The following is a 15,213-nucleotide window of genomic DNA, read 5'->3' on the forward strand; positions in this document are numbered from 1 at the left end:
CACCCTGGAATTTGATTTGCACAGCAATTAACACCGGCTGTGATCATAACAAAGGATACTTTCCTGGAAATGTCACTATCTATCATTAGGAAGGAGATTGAGAAAGCTTTCCTCAATCATTGAAGCATATCACTTTGACTAGCATGGCTCCATTGATTAGGTTTCTATTGCTGGATATGTGCTCTGATTTCTAATGCATTGAGGTATTTGGTTAACAACCATTAGTTGTCCACGTTAGTTGTCTCTGCACCAGAGATTCACATACAGATGTAATTGTGAAAAAATATAAGGCAATGATATAAGTTCTAATCAAATACATCACTGTGTCACTTCCATGTCAGGATGGTAAAGATGCTTGGTGCCCCAGAGAAGCATACCAACAGGAATCAGCTGGATTGGTCAATAAGGACATCACTGAGATGGTGTTAAACATTTTGAAGGGGCAATGAGGAACAGTCAAAAGATGTGATCCACAAGGTAATCAATGACTTAGGAAGGAAAAGAGGTGAAGAGAGATCTCTTCTACAGCTGAGAGTGTTGGTCCCGATGGTTGAAATGCCTGCCTGGTGCTAAGATTAAGTACATCTGCTCGCGGCTGGTGAACATGGAGTGGAATTGCAGGAGAACCCTGTTCTTGTGGTCCACATGGGTACCAATGACATAGGTAAGACTTAGTGGTTCTGTTGAGGGAGTATGAGCAGATAGGAGCTAAATTAAAAAGCAGAACCACAGAGGTAATAATCTCTGGATTATTACCTGGGCCATGAGCAAATTGGCATAAGGTAAATAAGATCAGAGAGTTGAATGTGTGTCTCAGAAATTGGTGTGAGAGAAATGGATTTTGATTCATGGGGCATTGGCACTAACACTGGTGAAAGAGGGAGCTATACCATTGGGACAGGCTTCACCTGAACCGTGTTGGGACCACTGACCTGGTGAACCATATAACTAGGGCTGTAGAGAGGCCTTTAACTTTCCAAATCTCCCGTCACATGAATCCTATCCCCCATTGTTTAATTTAAAGAGAAAGAATGGGATTTAATAATGGGAACCAAGGGAATGGAAGAGACTTTGAACAAGCATTTTGTATCTGTTAACGCAGTAGAAGACAAAAAAATCCCAAGAATATTGGGAATGAAGAGGGGAAAGGGAGGGAAACAATTACAATCACTGACAAAAAAAAGTAGACAATGGGACTAAAAGCTAACAGGTCCCCTGGACATGTAGCCAAGTCTTAAAAGAAAAGAATTGACTTCAGAAATAGTGGATGTATTGCAAACTTCCAAAATTACCTCACTTCTGGAAAGGTGCCAGCGAATGGAAAACCATAAATATACCACTGCTACTTAAGAAAGGGGAGAGGCACAAAGCAGGAAATGATAGACCACTTAGTCTACCATCTGTCATTGGGAAAATGCTAGAATCCAGTATTAAGGATGAAGTAGCAGGACATTTAGAAAATCAGAATACAGTGTTAACTTGGTTTTGTGGAAGGGAAATCATGTTGACCAACCTATTAAAGTTCTTTCAGGGCATAACAAGCAGGCTGGATAAAGGGGGACCAGTAGTTATAGTGTATTTGGATTTCTAAAAGGCATTCTATATGGTGCCACATAAAAGGTCACTGCACAAAGTTAGAGCTCATGTTGTAGGGGTTATATATTAGCATGGATAGAGTATTGGCTAACTAACCAGAATCAGAGAGTTGGGAAAAATGGGTCGTTTTCAGGTTAGCAAACTGTAACTAGTAGAGTGCCAGTTCTGGGACCTCAACTATTTACAATCTATAATGATGACTTAGATAAAGGAGTGACTGTACTTTAGTCAAATTTGGTGATGATGAAAAGATAGATAGAAAAGCAAGTTATGAGGAGGATACGTAGAGTCTACAAAAGAGTATACATTGTGAGTGGGCAAAAATAATCAGCTTGATTATAATGTGGGAAAATGTCAGATTGTTCACTGTGGCGGGAAGATTAGAAAAGCGGAATATTACACAAATTGAGAAAGGTTACAGGATTCTGCAGTATGAGGATACCAGGTCCCTCTTTCCATGGGGAACAACAAGGCCGCATACAGATCCAGCAAGTAATTCAGAAGGCAAATGGAATGTTGGCCTTTATTTGTAAAGGGGGGGATGGAGTTTAAAAATAGGGATGCCTTTCTACAACTGACACTGATGGACTGTATACAGTTTAGGTCACCTTGCTTGGGGTGACAGTCATGTAGTGGTAACCTCACTAGGTGAACAATCCAGAGGCACAGGTAAGATCTCTGGGGTGGCAAGGGTTCAAAACCCACCATAGCATGGTGGAATTTAAGCTCAATTACTAAATCTAGAATACAATTAACTAAACATAGAGATTAAAATGAGACATATAAAGCAGGAGTATGACAAATATAATATTTATGTAGAGCCAGTGTGTTAATGAATAAGGCAATTGATTCTGGAGCAAGGGGCAGTGGGACAAAGTCCCATCTGGGGTGTGCAAGATTTTCAAACATCTTCATTCCCTGAAAACCAGCGCTCTGTCCATGTTGCTGAAGTATTCGGGGATCAAAGAGCTTCAGTCTGATTGCTGCCTCAGCACAGGTTCAAAATTAGAGACAGGGCAAGCAAAGAAACCTCTACAAAACTTTAATTACACATAAAATTATCATTCAGCAGAATCAAAATGAATATCACTGGTGAAGGCAGAAGGCATTGGCTGAAGTACTAAATGAAAACTTTACATCGGTCTTTACCAAAGAAGAGGACTTTGCCAAAGCTGTGGTAAGCCAGCAGGTTGCTGGGATACTGAATGAGAGGAGGTATTGGAAAAGGTGGCAGAATTAAAGTGGATAAATACCTGGCCTGAAAGGGGGAGGAAAATAATAGGAGAAATTAAGCAGGTGCAGGTCACAATCTTCCAACCAATCCTCTTTAGGTTCAAGAGTGAAGTCAATGGATTGGAGAATTGCAGATGTTACACCCTTATTCAAAGAAGGGGAAATGAAGAAACCTGACAAATAAAGGGCCAGGCAGTTTAAAATCAGCGGTAGCAAAGCTTTTAGAAAATGTGAAATGGAAGGATATTAACAACACTTGGACAAGCATTGACTAATAAAGAAAATTCAGCAGCGATTTGTTAAGGACAAATCATGTTTGACTGGCTTGTGTTATCATGCTCGTAGAGACCAATAAAATTTTAAAGGAAATGAATTTCTTAAATAGCCAATGTAAATAAACCAAAGGACAAGGTTTCATTTTTTAAGAATTTAATGAGAAAACAAAAGGCAACGTTGATCAAACATTAATTAATCAAATTAGACTAAATGTTAAGTTTCACATTCACCAACAAACACAACAAAAATATAAAATATATCTTATGAAACTCTTTTCACAATGCTATGCTTATGGCAGATATGTAATATTACAGTGACAGTCCCACAGCTACCCCCAGTTCTCCAGCAGAGGTTTACTTCTCCCCACCATGTCAGGTTGAAACTTCTAATCTTCTTTGACAATCATTCCACTAACTTTCAGGTTTTGAGGATCTGATGATCACCAGTCAGGCACAATTCAATGAATCAGCATCCCTTAAATCGTCAAGGGCCCCATGTTTTCTGTTCCCTTTCTTTTGAACAGAAAGTGAACTCTCACAAACAGCCAGCTTGGTTGTTAACACCAACACAGGACACCCGATTCTCACAGAAGTAGCTCCTTTCGGTCTCCCTGTCAGCCAGCAGCCATCCTTTCTCCAGGACATGCAAGAAAAGGTGTTGAAACTGCCACGACCACCCCATCCCCACCTCAATAGATTTCTGTTTGAGTTTCTCTCCCCATCGCAGCCTAATCACATGGGCACATCTCCAAGTGGAAGAGTTCATTCAGCATTCTCTCGTTTATTTTGTGTTAAAGGTACATTTCAAAACATAACTGTCTTCAATTTTAGGACTAAGACCACTGCAGATTTTGAAATGCTTTAATGGCTTGGAGGTACAGGATACAATTTTGAAGTTTGCCAGTGATATGAAACTCAGTAAAAAATTAGGAATATAGCAGTAGACTTCTAAAGGATATACAGGCTGGTGGATTGGTGGACACATTGCAGATGAAATTCAATGCAAAAAGATGCGAGGTGATACATTTTGGTAAGACATATTTTATTGGGGCTTCAAGCTCAGAGAGACCTGGGGTTGTGTGTGCTCCAAACTATAATGGAAGTCAGACAGATTTACTAGAAAGGCTCCAGGGATGAGAGATTACAGTTATGAGGGTAGACTTGAGAAACTTGTTATCTTTCGAGGAGAGGAGGCTAAGAGGAGCTTTAACAGTAGTGTTCAAAATCATGGCGGGTATAGAAAGAATAAATGAAGGGTACTCAAAGACACAGGTGTAAGCTAATTGTCAAAATTACCTCAGGTGACATGAGGAAAGATGTTTTTTACATGACAAATGGTTATGATTTGGAATGAATTGCTTAATCCAGTGGTAGATTGAAGTCAAATGGAGCCTTCAAAAGGGAGTTGGATAAATACTTAAAAAATGCAGGGAAATGAGGAAAGAGTGGGAATGATTAGATTGGTCTTGCAAAGTAGCAGTACAAACATGATGGGCTGAATAGCTTCTTTCTGCGTTGTATTATTCTCCAATTCTAGGATTCTGACGCAATGCTACAATGTGGTCTGTATGAAAGGAAAGGGTGAGACACAACAAGGCTTCAAATCTTGCAGTGATTATGTGGAGATAAAGGTCCAAGTTGCAAGCTCCAAGCTCCTGCCCAGTGTAGTCCCAGTGGCCTAATGGATAAGGCACAGGCCGGTGGAATTGTCGATTGGGGATTTAAGTCCAAGCTATATTGAAGTTAAACATTGGCCAGGAAACAAATGCCATAGCCAGCCTCTCTCCATGACTAAAATCTCTCATCCCTGGCACCATGTTATTAAATCTGCAACTAACAATTCACCAACAATTAACTGCACCAGTTGTTAATGCACAAGAGCAGATCCTGTCACATCATTGCTGGGATCTTTGGAATTGATACAATGTGGTTCAATGGGTCGGCCATCAAAAAGCATCTAATCTTACAGCAATGACATAGAGACAAAGGGACATGTTACAAGCTTATCTCATATGTATCCCCAGGGGCCTAATGGACAAGAGACCAGCCTTTGGAGCCAGGGATAGTGGGTTCAGGTAGAGCAGGGCTTGGGCCACAACCAAATATCACAACACATTCTGTAACGGGCAGTTAGTGTTTCTCTTATCTGAGCAGCTCCTGTTCTGTCTCCCTTGCTTTCTGCTATCACAATCCAATACAATCTTCCAGTTGTGCACCATCTCAATATTCAGGGAAGAATATCACCGAGAGTTTCCAGGCAATTACATTCCTTTCAACTCCTATCTTCAGTTAGCCAACTGTTAGGCACTGTTACTATTTGAAATGCATACCCTCAAATCTGATTCATGTTATTTGAAGTGAGTTTAATCTGTCAATTGTCTACCTGTTCCTTTTGCTGTCTGTGTCCTTTTGAAGCTGAACATTATCCACAGTTCACAATACTGCGAGCTTTGTGTCATCTGCAAAGTTTGAAATTGTGGACACCGAGGTCTAGGTTATTAACATGTATCGGGAAGATCAGGGGTCCTAACACCAACTCCTGGAGATTTCCACTATAAACCTTCCTCCAGTCTGAAAAACAACCATTCACAACGACTCTCTGTTTCTGTCACTCAGCTAATTTTGTATCCATGCTTTTACTGCCCCTTTTATTCCATCAGCTCTAGTTTTACTGACAAGTCTGTTGTGAGGCATTTTATAAAATTCCTTTTGCAAATCCATGTACCCACACCAACCGCATTACCCTCATCAACCCACTCTGTTACCTCATCAAAACCTCAATCAAGTTATTTAAACAGGATTTGCTCTAAACAAGTCCATGATATTTCCTCTTAATTAACCTGCATTTGCCCAAGTGATTCTTAATTTTGTGCCAAATTATCATTTCTAGAAACTTCTCCACTATCAGCCTGACTATAATAAGCACTTAAGGGGGTTCAGCTGGACCAATTGTCAATGTACAAGAGACAATCACATCCTGTTACATCATTGTTGGGAGCTTTGGAATTGATAGAATTTGGTTGTGAATGAAAAGAAAGTGCTGGGCCACAAAATACCTTCAGATTTGTCAGGGACTCTCGACAGGAACTGATCTTCTGTCCCATCATGACTTTAGAGACAGAGGATAATCCAATAGCTGCAGTGTTAACTCCCATATAGCCCCAGTGGCCTAATGGATAAGGCACTGGCCTCCTAAGCCAGGGATTGTGGGTTCAAGTCCCATCCGGGGTGGATGATTTTGGCCCAGAAACAAACATCAAAGAAACTTTCGTAAACACTGGCAGATTGATTTTATTTCAAATTATTATCCAATCTTGGCTGTTCCTGTGCAGCACCCTTCTCTGTCACTTGTTTCTCATTGGTACAATCCAGTGCAATGTTTCTACTAAACTGTGAGCCACCCAACATTCAGGGAGTAATGTCACCTGCACTTTCTAAGCAAATACTGTCCCTTTTATTCCTGTCTTCAGCTCACTCAACATCTCAGGCACAGTTGTTAATGTGAAATGTCTACACCCAATTACAATACACGTACCATTCATGTTACCAGATGCAGGGATGAAATACACACACACTCCTCCTCCAAGCTGGAAGATACAAGGTTCAAATGCTACCTGACCCTTCTCCTTATATCCTTTCAAGATCCTGACTCTCTGATTGGAGGGTGTCCTAAGATCATAAGAAATATGAACAGGAGTGGGCCATTCCGACCATCACACCTGCTCCACCATTCAATAAGATCATGGCTGATCTGACTGTGGCCTTAACTCCACTTTCATGCCTGTCCCCCCACCATAACCCTTGTCTCCCTTGTAGATCAAGAATCTGTCTAACTCAGCCTTGAGTATATTCAATGACCCAGCCTCCACTGCTCTATGGGGAGGAGAATTCCAAAGGTTAATGACCCTCTGAGAGAGGCAATTCCTCCTCATCTCCGTCTTCAATGGGACACCCCTTATTTTGAATGTGTGCCCACTAGTTCTAGAATCCCCATGTGGGGAAACATCATCTCTGCATCTACCTTGACAAGCTCCCTTATGATCTTAGATGTTTCAATGTGAGCCCCTCTCATTTTTCTAAATTGCAAATAATATCAGCTGAATCTGCTCAACCTTTATTAATAAGACAACCCCTTCATTCCAGGAATCAGCCTAGTGCATCTGCTGTGAGCTGCTTCCAATGCAAGTATATCCCTCCTTAAGTTTTTTTTTTCCCTTTCTTGGGATGTGGGCATCACTGTCAAGGCCGCATTTGTTGCCCATCCCTCATTGCCCTTGAGCTGAGTGGCTTGCTCGGTTATTTACAGAGGGCAGTTATGAGTCAACCACATTGTCATCGGTCTGGAGTCACATGTAGGGATCAGGTAAGGATGATAGGTTTCCTTCCTTAAAAGACCATTAATCAACCAGATGTTTTTTTTAAACAATTGATGCTAGTTTCACAACCACTATTACAGAGACTAGCTTTATATTCCAGATTTTTTGGTCGAAGAGCTGTAGCTTTGAATGTTCCTCCTTTCCCAATCATGGGAACGTGTCTACTCTCTACTCAAACTATGTCCTCCCTGAAGGGCTTCTATTGTTCAATTACTGCTTTGTCTACCCATTTCTGCTTCCAATCCACCTGGACCAGTCTCTGTGTCATTGAGTCCCGAGGATCACCACTGTATACTTCTCTCCAGTCTGAAAAGCAGCTGTTCACCATCACTGTCTACTCCCCATCCCTTAATCACATTCATATTCACACTGCCACTTGTTAGACACAATAAGTGCTTGTCACGGAAGAATGAGTCCAAATCTAGTCTTTTACCTCAAGTCCTTTATTCTAAAGACAGTCCTGCAGCATAGCAGACTCTCCCATTCCCTTCCACACTGAAGTGTTGCAGCTCTACCCATTTATAGGTGAACCAATGCCCATTATCCGTTTTAGCAATGCAGTCACCTAACCAATGTAGTCATTATATAATATAATTGCCAGTCAACAAGAAGATTTTTACTGAACCATGTAATTACTGATACATTAACAGATTCCCCTCTTTTCTTTTAAATTAAATCTTTTGAAAAAATCAAGAACATTCTTTTTGAATCAAACAGAAGGAAATAAAGTCATGTATTTTTCACATTTATAGGACCCACATTTCCTTTACCATATATACATTAAAAGCAAAAATATATTGGCTTTCCATTTTGCCATTATAACATGAACACCCATCTTCTAATACGCTTTGTAACTTCTTGGAACAGGTATTCTTTTTCATATAACTGTCTGATAATTGGTGATTTGTGTTGAACCATCGTATTTTAGACATCTCCCTTCTCTCTAACATTTCTTTTATGCTCACTAGGTCTATTCTTAGCCTTTGTCAACATAACATTCTATGGGCAAACTTTTCTCACGTGTTAATAAAAGCAAAATACTACAGATGCTGGAGATATGAAACAAGAACAGAAAATGCTGGAAAAACTCAGCAGAGAAAAACAGAGTTAACGTTTCAAGTCCGTATGACCCTTTTTCTCTCCACAGATGCTGTTAGACCTGCTGAGTTTTCCCTGCAGGTATTTCTGCAGCTAAGATACTTTTCACTTGCCGTTTATTTTCTTGGCCTCCTAAGGCAATGGGCAATATTTATCATTCTTTCCCACCAAGAACATGATAAACCCTGTCATAGTAGAATATTCTTCTGGAAAATTGGCATGCGAAGCATCACTAAAAATCACCAACCTCACATCTTCCAATTCACCCAAGGCAGTTCACCCAATTTAAGCATGTATTTCTCTGAATTTAATTTCTTTTAATGTTTTATTTGCTCTCAGTTTCCTCAACATATGCTTCATCATTATTCTCCAACATGTCATATCTAGCGTCAGGTGCAATCTGAACACAAAACCAGTTCAACTGTTCAATCAAACTTCTTAATTGGTCTGTTTCTTCCTTGGATGCACATTTTTTTTTGTGGGGATCTAACCCAATTTATTGGGATGCAATTAACATTTTCCAAATAAGATTGTTGCCCCAATGTCACTCCTGACTTGCTCTGTTCAATGTCTAAACCTATGTATTTAAAGGCTCCTGAAGCCTGGCTTCCAACCTGGAATTCCTTCTTTATCTTCTCGATTATCCATTGGTCAAATTCTACAGAACCTCTCCACAGAAAATCATCAGCATGCATGATAAAGGTTCCAGCTCATTTCTCCTTGTGATATCAGTAGGACGCCCCAGGATCTGCCTTTAACCAAATGTACCCCATTTGCAACAGGACAGACCTCACAGAAAAATACCATTGTCCTGACCCATCATTCAATCCATAAACACACCTGTTCAATTTCCACAGCTTTCCATCTATGTTGTCAGCTTCTTCAAAAAAACTTCTCTTTAAAATTTGTCACCCTGCAAAAACACAGCCTTTACATCAATTGATTTGCACTCCCAGAAATATGATGTTAAAATAGCTAAGAAAAATCTTCAAGCTCACTTTCCCTGCAGTAAGGAATCCACCCTGACATCTTTATCCCCAAGTCCTTCTTCAAAGCCTTGGGCTACAAGTCTCACTTTAGCCTTATACATGCCGTCTGGGAGTACCTTTTCTGTACAGATCCACCTGTGTGACGAGACTGGCTGTCCCCTGTCAGGTATCTCAGTAAATACCCCAAATCTTTCCAACATTCCAACTCTTTTTGTTTAGCTTCCTTTACCAGCTTATTTTCCAATTTGTTAGCAGCTACTAAAACATCTCAGTCGTATGAACTTCTATTTCTATTGACATTCCTAGCTTGCTCTGTAGTCCTCGTTCTTTTCAAGCTATGATCTCGACTTGCACTCCTCCCTCTCTTTCTGATCTACTCCTATATGACCTTTCCCACATGCACTTAGAATCCCTTTCTCAAGTCCATGATTTTTTTCCTGGGTTCACGACTACTTTCTGAACTCATGACTTTTGTGGTGCTGTAAGGCTCGCTGAGTTTTCTCCAAACCCTCCACTTTAATGAAAGCTCTTCTGCCTGCAGGCAAAGCATTCAGATGAGCAGAAAAAATGGAGCTAATGCGTTTACCAAATGTTCCCCCTTCTAGAGCAGGGGGAGCATCTGATAACATTGAAGACAACTTTGGGTTTCTTCTGTACACCAACTGGTATGGACTGTACCCCCCAACCATTTGCAAAGAGTTCTTTGCATGCAGTGCCCATGCTAGTGCCGTTTACAATTTGCAGTCTGATTGATCATCTATCACTGCATGATTTCTCTTGCACAGACCATTACTAAATGGGCTCTCAGTCACAGTGAGCACAACTATGATGTTCAAATGTTCACACATGTCTCAAAATTTCTCATTAGAAAATCCCCCACCATTATCTGTCAGAAATGTTGTTGGTGTTCCTAATCCTGTTCCTACCCATTTATCCATGACCTTATTGACAACGGTCCATTTGTCCTTACCATGTATTACAGTGGACAGGCTAAATCTGGTTGCCATATCTATGAAGTGTAGCATAGAAATACCCCTATCCTTGTCCCAAACTTTTAAGTCCATTGCCACTGCATCGTTAAACTCCCTGGCTAGCGGCAGTCTCACAACAGGATGCGGTGGTGTCTTGTAATATTTAATACAAATTTCACACTGAGCAGTGATTTGCTCAATAAGGCTATCATATCCTTTATTGACCACTCCAGCATCTCACAGTAAAGTTTTCAGTTTCTGTGGTGCCAGATGTGCAAACTCTCTATGTAACTTCCAAATAATCTTCTTTTTGTCCACAAAATTCTTATTCCCAGAAGCTAACAAAACTGTATGAACTTTTTGATGAGGAATATGTGGCTTCCATTGTGGCAAGCAGTAATAGCCTGACCGAGTAGAATGTAGATCCACATTTTCCCCCAAATACAACCGCTCTATCATTCTTCATGTCAAGCATCATCTGAGCCTTTTTCATTGCAGATCAATTTAACAGTAGAAGCACCTCACTAGAGGCCACATCAGTACTGATGAACAGACTGATTCCTGCTACCCTGCAAGGAAGGATTACTCTTTTGAAAGGTGTTAGCAGATTATCATCTCAAAACCTGAAGCAGCTTGAGTTTTCATACTCCTTCACCTTCTGCTGGTCTGCCTCATCAAGATATTCCAGGTAACATTTAAGCCAATCCATCCCACAAACCATGGAAGTGTAACTGCTGTCTAGAATTTCACAGTTGAATGAATCGACCATCAGGATACTCATCATTGGATTCAAACTCTCAGTGACCAGCACAATTCCATCATGGCGGTCACCATCATCATTTTCAGCCACAGAACAGTCCGTTTCATGGGTTACTTCAACAATGTGGTTCTTTTGGCTGTAGGCAATTCATTGAGTAATGATACTGAGAGTCACACTGATTAACAAAGCCCTGTGCATTTTTCAGATTCAAACACCTACGATCACTGTCCCAGACCCACTTTTTGTCTCGACTGTTGGGAGAGTCTAAAGTTATGACCATTTTCAGACTGCCTGTCAGTAACCCCACCCCGTCTTTGTACTGGAATCTTCGTCTATCTCGAAATTTGGCCACCAGAATCCTCCATCCTTTGTTTCATGGCATAGTTGTCCATATTTGCTGAGAAAGTGGCTGGGAATGACTGTTTTCCCAGAAATATTTTTAAAACAACAGCCATTTGGTCTTGGAGATAGTCTTTCCCGCAGTATTAAAGTCCATCGGCATGAGAGATGTGCGCACGATCGAGTAACTGAAATGCCCACACAGACTCCGGGATTTCAAGTTCAAATTTCTCCAATCTCTTATACCACTTATCAAAATCCATAATATATTCCTCTATGGACTGATCATGTTTCCTTAAATCCGTCAATGGTTGACCATGTTTCTTAAGTTTCCACTAACTCATCATTTTTGTAAAACTTATCCAAAAACTGTAACAGAAGGTCCAATTCCTCTTCATGATCCAAACCGTTCACATTCCATTCTGAAAATACTTTACTCCTAATCTTACGTTTTGCTAGTAATGATATCGAAAAGCCATACCTGCTTCTTCCGGGGTAAGGAAGTAACCGGGGTCCACATTTCAACTTCAGCCCCCCCATTGCTGATATGGGTCAGACTCCGAGAAAATTGGTGAATAAGCAAAGCTTGAGATTTTGCACCATTCTTCTGCCATTCTGTAACCTAGATTGTCAGCAGCAGCATTCTTCTTTTCCCTCATAGAATTGAGACAAAAAATTCATATAAAAGTTCATCCTCTGCTACCATGCTAATCACAATAAGTGGTTGTCATGGAAGAATGAGTCCAAAACTAGTCTTTTACATCAAGCTGGTTTATTCTAAAGACAGTTCTGCAGTGTAGCAGACTCTCCCAGTCCCTTCCACACTGAAATGTTACAGCTACATCCATTTATAGGTGAACCAATGCCCATTGCCTGTTTTAACAATGCATTTGTCTAAGCAATGTAATTGCTATACAGTGTCATTGCTTACCGGATCAGAGCGGACCTGAGCAGAAACTGTCACCACATTTAAGAATACCAGGTAAACACTTCAAGTGTTAAAATCACAGAGCAGTGGACCAGGAGCAGGAAAGTGGTATGAGCTCACTTACAGACCACACAGACACAATGGGATGAATGGCCACCTCTCATAACATAAATTGCACTGATTCTGTTGGCCTGGAAAGTGCAGGTGACATTGCTCCCTGGGAAAAGCTGGCTGTATCTCATAATAACGATTAACAAAGTCTTCATTTCTAGGCCACCCCCAATGGGACTTGAACTCACAGACTCTGAGAGGCCAGTGCCCTATCCATTAGGCCACTGGGGCTGTACATGGTGTGACTTGCACTTGTAATTTGTTCCTTTGTCTCCATGTGATCACTGGAGGATTTGATGCTTTTGTGGATCAGCCCTTTCTTTTCACAAAAAACTGCATTTTATTGATTCCAAAGGTCCCAGTAATGATTGTGCGATTGGATCTGACTGACTCCTTTGCATTAAAAAGTGACAATGCTGGAAATACTCAGCAGGTCTGGAAACATCTAAGTTAACATGTGATTGGATCTGACTGGTTCCTGTGCGGAAAGAATTGGTGCAGTTGATTGTAAAAAGTGAGTTTCTTTACAGAGATTTCCTGGATCGAAGTTTCTCTGATTCTAGAAGGCATTTCCCTGACTGAAGCTAATTGATCTCTGTTTATTTCAGCAATGAGGATTAAAGATGGCTTTTGACAAAACAAAGAGTATTGAAACATTTTATGGAGCATTTGAAATCACAAGAGAAATAAACACATTCTTCATTATTCCAAATGAACTAGAGATACCTACAACCATGATACACTTGATGATTGCTTTCCATTAACACTAAATTTCTCCTCTCCTTTGGCTACTCACCTGTTGTCCAGCAACAAGTTGACCAGTTCCACAATCTGTAGTAATAATAAGGAGCAGTCATGAGCACACTTGACTTCCTCAAGCTGCTTGTTCAATGATAGCTTCCTGGAAATGTCACTATCAATCAGTAGGAAGGAGGATGAGAAAACTTGCCTTGATCAGGAAGTCTGGCTTTTTGACGAGCTGTGCTCCATTGATGAGGTTTATATTGCTGGATATGTGCTCTGATTTCTAATGAATCATGATATTTGATTCACAACAGTTTGTATCTCAGGACTGCATCAGAGAATCTTGTACATTTGTAAGAGTGCAAACATCAAAGACAACGATGTCAAACTTCATCAAATACATCACTGTGTCACTTCACATCAGGATGGTGAAGATATTCGATGCCCCAGAGAAGCGTGCCAACAGGAACTGGCTGGATCAGTTCCTAAGGACATCATAGAGAGGGTGTTAAACATTTTGAGGGAGGAATGGGGAAGTTGTGATCCATGTGGTAACCAATGACCTAGGAAAGAAAAGAGGTGAAGGGAGCTCTCTGCACCCAAGAGTATGGTTCGCTAAGGATGTGTTACTTGCCCAGTGCCAGGGTTAAGGAAATCTCTTCACAGCCGTAGAGCAACTTGGAGTGGGTGGAAGATGATTAAGTTCTTGTCGTTTACAAGGGTACCAACTTAAATATGGGGAAGGGGTTCTGTCGAGGGACTAGGGGCAACAACAAGGTAAATTAAAAGGCAACAACCACAAAGGTAAAAATCTCAGGGTCAATACATGGGCCATGAGCAAATTGACATAGGGTAAATATGATCAGAGAGTTGAATATGTGGCTCAAAACTGTTGTGGAAGAAATAGTTTTTGATTTATGGGGCAGCAGCAGCAGCACTGGGGAAAGAGCAGGGGTGTCGTGCCAAATTTTGAGGTTTCTGAGCTCTTAAGATGTGTTGGACATATTATTTCTAAATCTATTATTACGTTGTTTTCCTGTCTCTTAATCACTTGAGTCCCCAAGTGTCAGTAAAACTATGCTTTTTAGGTGAAAAATATTAGCATCAGTAAGCATTTTGTTTTGAGCCATGTGGTATTTTGAATCATTCGTCTTTATCGTCACTAGAATTTCATTATTCAACAGTTTAATTATTTCATTCAAATCTATTAAAAACATGAATTACAGAAACTTTACTTACTTCTGACTGGGGGATGGTATATAGAGAGGCCACAGCTTTTCTTGATTTATATTTATAACCTAGACCTGAGTGTACAGGGCATAATTTCAGAATTTGAAGATGGTACAAGAGTTGGAAGTATTGTGAACTGTGAGGAGGATAGAGATAGAATTAAAGAGGATATAGACAGGCTGGTGGAATGGGCAGATACATGGCAGATGGAATTTAATATAGAGAAGTGTGAAGTGATATATTTTGGTCAGAAGAACAAGAAGAGGTGACATAAAATAATAGATACAATTCTAAAGGAAATGCAGGAGCTGAGGTACATGGGTGTATATGTGCAGAAATCATTGAAGATGGCAGGGCAGATTGAGAAATCAGTTAAAAAATTATACTGATTCCTTGGTGTTATCAATAGGGGCACAGAGTACAACAGGATGTAAGTTATGAACCTGCATAAAATACTGGTTCAGCTTCAATGGGAGGGATGTGAAGGTTTTATGAGAATGGTTCTGAGGATGAGAGGTTCAGTTATGTGGATAGATTGGTGAAGCTGGGGCTGTTCTCCTTGG

The 15,213-nt window shown here is 40.5% G+C and overlaps 1 non-coding gene across 1 annotated transcript; it reads left to right on the plus strand.

Moving 5' to 3' along the window:
- The first annotated feature begins 6,262 nt into the window (after positions 1-6,262).
- trnar-ccu lies at positions 6,263-6,335 on the plus strand. The gene has a single exon. It is a non-coding gene; the product is annotated as a tRNA-Arg (tRNA).
- Positions 6,336-15,213: the final 8,878 nt, after the last annotated feature.

The sequence above is a fragment of the Carcharodon carcharias genome, chromosome 18 (genome assembly GCF_017639515.1).
Source record: "Carcharodon carcharias isolate sCarCar2 chromosome 18, sCarCar2.pri, whole genome shotgun sequence".
Taxonomy (NCBI): Eukaryota; Metazoa; Chordata; class Chondrichthyes; order Lamniformes; family Lamnidae; genus Carcharodon; species Carcharodon carcharias.